Raw genomic sequence first — 6,000 nt, forward strand, 5'->3', positions numbered from 1 at the left:
CTGGTGTTTTCCAAGGATAGTACTTTGAGTAAAGAGGAATTTAGCAAAATGGAATTTAGCTGATAACAGACTTGCTCTTGTATGAAAGGAAACTGGGGAAGGGTGCGGAGTAAACTACGTTTCCTACGGTTATCCGTGTGGCAACCATTAGTAGTTGGGTTTCCCTGGAGGCTGCTGCAGCAGCTCCTGCAGGCAGTGGTTCCATCAGTGTTTGTGGGGAAAGTTAATGGGTGTCCACACTAAATTCAAAAGAACTTTGTCATTCTATAAGGCTTAATGCCCCTATAGTAGGTTACTCATTTCTTGCAGAGTTATAAAGTAATAATAAACATTACTCCATGCTTGTGGGGGTTGTTTACACTTTCCAAAAGAACTGCAGTAAAAGTTTTGCAGCATCTTTGAGGGGAAAAAACCCTAAACATAAGTTATTTGGATCATTAAACTCATTATAATTGATTTCTTGCAATGGAAGGGTACATCTTCAGATGGATTCTGCCCATGAGAGTATAATTTCAAACTAATGGAGGGTTGCCAGCTGCAGTTGAGAAGGTAAGTGTCCCTTCTGCTATCGACTGTCTTGAGGAGTAGGTGAGCACTGGAGAGGCAAGGATATTTGGCAAAAAGGCTGTGTGGAGCAAGAACTGGAGGAAGCTCTTGCAATGCCTTCCTTATGGAGGAATGTTGATTGTAGAGGAAGAGCACATTGACAAAAGTAAAGCAATCAGAGGTGCCCCAATGTCAAGGTTTCCTTTCTGATTTATTACAGCCAAGTTAAAGGCAAGCGTCTACAGATGGAAGGAGGAGATGGTCAGTGAGGGTATATCCTTCAGTGTTTCCTTGGGTCTCTTCTGCACAGCTAAGGAGACACTGGGAGAAGTTCAGCTGTGTTGTGAGATTTATTCTCTTCAAATATATCCTAGTGGACTGCTCTATAAAAATATAGCTTGAAGCTGAAATGCAGGAAAGGATGTTCCCTGCCTGCTACTGCATGGATACCGAGCGCTTGATGCCATTGAAGTGTGACTGCTTCCAACTTCCTTTTGAGCTGATGGTAATTTTGTGGGGCTGTTGCTGAAACTTGTTTCATGTGGTGGGTAATTCTGCACAGATGAAGCTGGAGGCTACTTTTAGGCTGAAATTTGTCTCTGTATCCTTCCTGCTGTGGAGCTGTGCTCAAAGCCAGAGCCAGCTTTGAGCACATCAGGTACCGGATGCTTCATCTGCAGTTGCTTCCAGCACTTTGTGGTACAATGGACATTGGATGATGCTGGGTTTTGCTCATGACCACTTGGCCTCCTTGCAAGCAATGCTGAGGCAAGCCAGCAAGTGCTGCTGAATGTGTCTTTAGGCTCTTAGCATGCAGCTCTCCTTTCAGAAAGCAGCGGTTAGGGCAATGTTGTTTTGTGACAGCTTGCAGCAGCTCTGACTAGCTGTGATGTGGTCAGGACATCCTTGTTGAGGCCCAGGGGCTGGTATCATCCACCTCACAGGAGGGACAGCTGTGGGGTCCCCCATGCTGTTTCCCTCCTCCAGTGTTCAGCTTTTGCCTCTTCTTAAGTGCTGAGATAGGCTGAAGCACATGGGGTTTATGTTTGATGACTGCTTTTTCTCAGAGGTGCAAGCACTGGCTTTGTGCTGGCTGTTGAGCAACCTTCTGGCTCTGAATTTTGGGCCCTTGCTCAGGAATTTCCACCTTACCGCTCTTCCCCTGTGCTATGGGGGCTCTCTTTGTGGAAAAGGCAAAGCCCAGCAGTATTTGAAGAAGGTGGCCATGTTGCCAGGCAAAGAGGAGACGAAAAGGGAGGACATGCAGTATGTCTAGGCTAGCCCTGCTGCATGCCATGCTGGGTCCTTCTATGCCCATGCTCAGCTGCAGGGATGGGTCCTTTGCCCAGGCCAGCCCTGTATTCTGCTGGCTGGTAGCTGTGGGTTTGGACAAAGCAATGTTGTGAATGGTTAAACTGGGCTGAGCAAAACACAGCGTGGTGCCGAGAAGGAGCATTACAACTTGTCTGTAAGTCACCCTGGGACTTGTTTTCTGGGATTAGCACTGTTGGATGCTTCAGAGATAGAACAGGAGAAAAGCAGTGTCAGTCTAATCTCTGACTCTGCTTTTATATCCAGGGTTGTGCTTTTGTCCTTCTGAAACCCCTTAGCTCTCACCTCCTGAAAAGCAGGTGGGCTGCAGTTGTCAAATACACCTAGTTTTAACTCATTCAGAACAAGGGAAAGGTACCTGTGGGAGATAAACCAGTGACAATGATTCAGTGTGTGGGAAAATAAATTGCTCTCATTTAAAATGAAGCAGTGGCTGTGCATGACTTCCGTTAGTGCAAATAAGGTGCTCCAGTGCTTCCTGTAAGCACCTGACACCACACTGCTGGTTATGGGGCTTTCCTGCTGTTCTGTAGCACTTTGCTGATTTCTACCAGCATCAGCCAGGCATGTCAATGAGGAAGGAAGGCAGATCAGCTCTCTGCACCTCAGCATAAATTAATGCTGCTGTTGCTATTTATACAGGAAAAAATTCCCCCGTTTACTCTATGTTTTAACAGAAGGGCTGAGCTCTGTAATGCTGTTTGCAAGGAGCACAAACAGCTTCCTCTGGGCTCCTGCAGGAGTGCAACTGCTTCTCGGATGTACTCTGGGTGGGCGACAGCTCTGCTCCCTGTGCTGCCCACACGTGCTCCTCGTGTGACTGATAAGTTCGCTGCTCTCTTCTACATTGGTCCCCAATCTGCCTTCAGCTCTCCAGCTGCCAGCAAGTGCCACATCTGTGTCTTTGTGTCCCTGTATTTGCTTTCCCTGGCCCCTGTGCTGCAAAGGGAGGGTAGCACGGCAGTGTTAACTGCCTGCTAGACCTGTGGTCTCACAGCTCCAGATCAGAAGTGGTGTCACTCCCAAGGGTGCCTGGGGCTGGCACCACCCAGCCACAAAGGCTCCCCGGGGTGATACTGCAGACATGGCTGTTGCTACCTTACCTCCTTTAAAGGGGTGTTAGAGATGGCTGCAGCTGGTTAACTGCTTGCTCCTGCTCATATGTAATGGTGCTGCCCTGTCAGAGTGGTTACACCTGACAAAGCTCCTGTCCCCTGTGACAGAACACCAGTGGGGTCACACCAGTTCTTCATGCGGTATATTTGAGGCTGAGAGACTGTTTGTAGCTGTAAACAGGGTATGATGGAGGGTTTGGTGTGATGGGGCCAGTAACACAGCGAATGAGGGAGGTTTCAGTTTATAACTGTGCACAAGAAAGGCGTTCCCACATAGCCTGAGAAAACAGGCATGGCACAGCCCTTCGGCAGCACACACTGTCACATGTCAGCACCATGTGAGGGGCAGAATGACTTCTCCCTGTGTCTTGCTGGGTGGGCAGCAAGCGTGGTGGCTCCCTGGGCCCTGAGAGCAACTGGGAACTCGAGCTGTGAGCAAGAAACACAGGCTCCTTTTAGGCAGCACAGAAGGCTGTAGGCTTGGTTTCACCAGTGCTTAAAGGAGCTTTGTTCTCTGTGCTGGTCAAAGGCCGATTTCCCAGTATCTTAAACAGAAATCTTGGTTTTAGCCTTGAGAAGAAAGCTCTTTAATTCACAAAGGCATGGCATTTTTCTTTTCCCTCCTCTTCCTCCCCACAATGGCTACTATGCCTTGGACAATGCTGTTCTTTGCTGGGTTCTGTTCTCGAGCTTGTATTTTTTGATCGTTGCTGAAAGCAGAGCTTGTCACAATTGCATTTTTCTCTGGAACTTGCTGTAAAACACCAGCTATTCTTCACCTCCCACATTGTAATCATGCTTGCTGGTGCCGGTGAGCCGAGGAGGGCTGGTTAATGTACTGGCTTCCCTCTAGAGAGCGAAAAGCCCCTCTGGCACCTGTGACAGGCAACAACACTTCACCATGAGGCAGCGGGTGCTGGTGCCATGCAGGGCTCCAGCTGCAGCCGTTGAGTGCTTAGGGAAGGACAGGCTGATGCACAACTGTTTCTTTTTCTTGAAAATGTTCCCTTTCACCACATCACTGGTTTAAAGCCAATCCTGTTATCCCTTTTCACCTGCCAGCTCTCTTAGCTGCTGTGGGACACAGCGGGGATTGCATCTGCTGCAGAGCTGCAAGGGACCTGTCTGCCCCTTTTCTTACTTGCACAGGTAAGGACAGCTCAAATTGCCTCATGAGGGATGTGCAGCTGACAGGAGGGCTCAGGAGATGAGGACAGGCCAGGGGCAGCCCACAGCCATGAACCTTAGTAAGGTATGGGGGAGCACCCTGGTTACCAAGCCGCCCTTTGCCAGTGCTGTCATCTCCACCAAGGGGCTGCTGTAAGGCAGGAAGACCCTCACCGTGTGCTTAGAGGTGGGAAGGACACTAAGGCTGATCTCACAGGAAGGGCAGGTTTGTTTTGCCTGGTTGCATGTTTTTCATGGCAGTAAAAACAGAAACCAGGGATGTCTCCCAGGACAGGAGCTTGGGGCATCAACATCTCCCTGAGCCCTGGTCCTTGTTGTCCCTTTCATGGTAAATACAGCCTGCGCCACCTCCAGTCACTCCTCCTCACCAGTTGAGGACACCGTGGCCTCCCCATTCCATCCTGGATATTTCCTCCAGCCCTCTTGATGCCATGTTCTAGCACGGCATCAAAATGAAAGAGTTAAGTAAAATGTTAATGCTTGGAGAATTTCTGTGCCTTATGTACAATCAATAGTGCTGCTAGTCACTGCTGAACATTTTCTATCCTTTTGTGCTCAAAGCTGTTGTTAAAGCTTCACAAGACATTAGTCACTCCTTGTAACTTGTGCCTGGTCCAGGTTTTGCCTTTGGGTTTGATTCTGGAAGCAGTCTGAGCCCGCAAGGGTTCATTCAAAAGCAGCCGCTTCCTCTGAGCCAGATTTCACTAGCTGGGTTGGGGAGGTGGTGTCCCTGCTTTACTGCAGAAACCATTGCATCTTTTAGGATTTTAGGATGTCATTCTATTCTGTTCCATTCTAATCTATTCTATTTCATGAAATAGAGAAAAGGAGAAAAAACCAGCAGTGTCTGTGCTGATCTCCCTCCAGCGCTGTGCCCATGGCTTCTCCCCAGGCACCGGCAGCCCCTCCACAGCACTGCCTGTGAGGAGAGCACGAGGCCGGCGCCTCTGGGAGCGCGGGGTACGTGAACGCGGTCTTTAAAAGCTACGGTGAGGAAACACTCAGCGGAGGGCGGCAAGGGAGGCCGCTGGGCCGCCTCCGGGCCAGACCCCCTTCCTGCTGCGTTTCACTTCCCGCCGTGCCGCCCAAGGCGTCGAAGCCGCACATGGAGCCGCGGTAACTCGTGCCGAGGGACCAGATCTTCGCACTGAGGGACCAGATCTTCGCACTGAGGGACCAGATCTTCGCACTGAGGGACCAGATCTTCGCACTGAGGGAAACAAACCCGGGGCGCTTTTTCCGCTGCGTGAGGTAAGGCAGAGCCAAAGGCGGGCGCCGAGCTGCAGAGCCAGAGGCACCCGGACCTGCGCCTGCCCCAGCCCCTGCCGTGGGGGCACCGCAGCCCTTGGCTCCGGCAGCGGAGGACTGAGGAGAAGGAAGGGGGGAGCCGGTCCCGCCGCCGAGAGGGGCTTGTGCGGGCACTGAGGCCCCACCGTGAGGGTCCCGGTCCCGGTCCCGCTCCCCCGCCCCGCTCCCCGCGCTCCCAGGGCGCGTGAGCTGGCGGCGGGCGGCGATTGGCTGCGAGGAGCACCCCGGGGGCCGCCGGGCCGCGGCCGCCCGCCGAGCGCCATTCACGGCGCTGCCCGCCCGCACGCGCCGAGCCTCATTCACAAAAAAAAGACCCAACTTCATTCATAAAAGCGGCGGCGGGGCCCGGCGCGCTGGGGGCGGTTCGGGGGCCGCCGCTGCTGCCCCGCGGCTCGGGGCGCTCCGCCCGGTGTGCATCGCGGTGCTGAAGGGCTTCCCGGCGGGAGCGAGCGGGGCTGACGCCGCCGGCGCTGCCCCCAGTTCATCTTCAGATAGCGGGGCTGCTCCTGAC

This window comes from Pezoporus flaviventris, unplaced genomic scaffold, assembly GCF_033815535.1.
Source record: "Pezoporus flaviventris isolate CSIRO_AGI_PZ_B2104156 unplaced genomic scaffold, CSIRO_AGI_Pfla_v1 ptg000006l, whole genome shotgun sequence".
Taxonomy (NCBI): Eukaryota; Metazoa; Chordata; class Aves; order Psittaciformes; family Psittacidae; genus Pezoporus; species Pezoporus flaviventris.